Genomic DNA, 2,500 nt, shown 5'->3' with positions numbered 1-2,500 from the left:
GTGCTGCCTCTCGCTTCGCTCGCTGTCCGCCGCTCGCCGCTCGCTCGCGCAGCCAAAAATGGCCAGTTTTGGCCCGTTTTTGGGCCGTTTTGGCCAGTTTTTGGCCTGTTCTTGCATTGCGCGGTGACCGTCGAGAGCGGAGCAAAACGTCAGCCATCTCAGCACCCTGGAACCCCCCGGGTGGCACAGGGCTGGATGGGGCTTTCGTATAGCAGGGACGGTGCTGCCTCTCGCTTCGCTCGCTGTCCGCCGCTCGCCGCTCGCTCGTGCAGCCAAAAATGGCCAGTTTTGGCCCGTTTTTGGGCCGTTTTGGCCAGTTTTTGGCCTGTTCTTGCATTGCGCGGTGACCGTCGAGAGCGGAGCAAAACGTCAGCCATCTCAGCACCCTGGAACCCCCCGGGTGGCACAGGGCTGGATGGGGCTTTCGTATAGCAGGGACGGTGCTGCCTCTCGCTTCGCTCGCTGTCCGCCGCTCGCCGCTCGCTCGTGCAGCCAAAAATGGCCAGTTTTGGCCCGTTTTTGGGCCGTTTTGGCCAGTTTTTGGCCTGTTCTTGCATTGCGCGGTGACCGTCGAGAGCGGAGCAAAACGTCAGCCATCTCAGCACCCTGGAACCCCCCGGGTGGCACAGGGCTGGATGGGGCTTTCGTATAGCAGGGACGGTGCTGCCTCTCGCTTCGCTCGCTGTCCGCCGCTCGCCGCTCGCTCGTGCAGCCAAAAATGGCCAGTTTTGGCCCGTTTTTGGGCCGTTTTGGCCAGTTTTTGGCCTGTTCTTGCATTGCGCGGTGACCGTCGAGAGCGGAGCAAAACGTCAGCCATCTCAGCACCCTGGAACCCCCCGGGTGGCACAGGGCTGGATGGGGCTTTCGTATAGCAGGGACGGTGCTGCCTCTCGCTTCGCTCGCTGTCCGCCGCTCGCCGCTCGCTCGTGCAGCCAAAAATGGCCAGTTTTGGCCCGTTTTTGGGCCGTTTTGGCCAGTTTTTGGCCTGTTCTTGCATTGCGCGGTGACCGTCGAGAGCGGAGCAAAACGTCAGCCATCTCAGCACCCTGGAACCCCCCGGGTGGCACAGGGCTGGATGGGGCTTTCGTATAGCAGGGACGGTGCTGCCTCTCGCTTCGCTCGCTGTCCGCCGCTCGCCGCTCGCTCGCGCAGCCAAAAATGGCCAGTTTTGGCCCGTTTTTGGGCCGTTTTGGCCAGTTTTTGGCCTGTTCTTGCATTGCGCGGTGACCGTCGAGAGCGGAGCAAAACGTCAGCCATCTCAGCACCCTGGAACCCCCCGGGTGGCACAGGGCTGGATGGGGCTTTCGTATAGCAGGGACGGTGCTGCCTCTCGCTTCGCTCGCTGTCCGCCGCTCGCCGCTCGCGCAGCCAAAAATGGCCAGTTTTGGCCCGTTTTTGGGCCGTTTTGGCCAGTTTTTGGCCTGTTCTTGCATTGCGCGGTGACCGTCGAGAGCGGAGCAAAACGTCAGCCATCTCAGCACCCTGGAACCCCCCGGGTGGCACAGGGCTGGATGGGGCTTTCGTATAGCAGGGACGGTGCTGCCTCTCGCTTCGCTCGCTGTTCGCCGCTCGCCGCTCGCTCGCGCAGCCAAAAATGGCCAGTTTTGGCCCGTTTTTGGGCTGTTTTGGCCAGTTTTTGGCCTGTTCTTGCGTGGTGCGGTGACCGTCGTGAGCGGAGCAAAACGTCAGCCATCTCAGCACCCTGGAACCCCCCGGGTGGCACAGGGCTGGATGGGGCTTTCGTATAGCAGGGACGGTGCTGCCTCTCGCTTCGCTCGCTGTTCGCCGCTCGCCGCTCGCTCGCGCAGCCAAAAATGGCCAGTTTTGGCCCGTTTTTGGGCTGTTTTGGCCTGTTTTTGGGCTGTTCTTGTGTGGCGCGGTGACCGTCGTGAGCGGAGCAAAATGTCAGCCATCTCAGCACCCTGGAACCCCCCGGGTGGCACAGGGCTGGATGGGGCTTTCGTATAGCAGGGACGGTGCTGCCTCGCGCTTCGCTCGCTGTTCGCCGCTCTCCGCTCGCTCGCGCAGCAAAAAAATGGCCAGTTTTGGCCCGTTTTTGGGCTGTTTTGGCCAGTTTTTGGCCTGTTCTTGCGTGCCGCGGCGACCGTCGTGAGCGGAGCAAAACGTCAGCCATCTCAGCACCCTGGAACCCCCCGGGTGGCACAGGGCTGGATGGGGCTTTCGTATAGCAGGGACGGTGCTGCCTCTCGCTTCGCTCGCTGTCCGCCGCTCGCTGCTCGCTCGCGCAGCCAAAAATGGCCAGTTATGGCCCGTTTTTGGGCTGTTTTGGCCTGTTTTTGGGCTGTTCTTGTGTGCCGCGGCGACCGTCGTGAGCGGAGCAAAATGTCAGCCATCTCAGCACCCTGGAACCCCCCGGGTGGCACAGGGCTGGATGGGGCTTTCGTATAGCAGGGACGGTGCTGCCTCTCGCTTCGCTCGCTGTCCGCCGCTCGCCGCTCGCTCGCGCAGCCAAAAATGGCCAGTTTTGGCCCGTTTTTGG

The sequence above is a fragment of the Musa acuminata genome, unplaced genomic scaffold, assembly GCF_036884655.1.
Source record: "Musa acuminata AAA Group cultivar baxijiao unplaced genomic scaffold, Cavendish_Baxijiao_AAA HiC_scaffold_46, whole genome shotgun sequence".
Classification (NCBI taxonomy): Eukaryota; Viridiplantae; Streptophyta; class Magnoliopsida; order Zingiberales; family Musaceae; genus Musa; species Musa acuminata.
The sequence above is the reverse complement of the archived record's forward strand: the minus strand, read 5'-3'. Positions refer to the sequence as shown.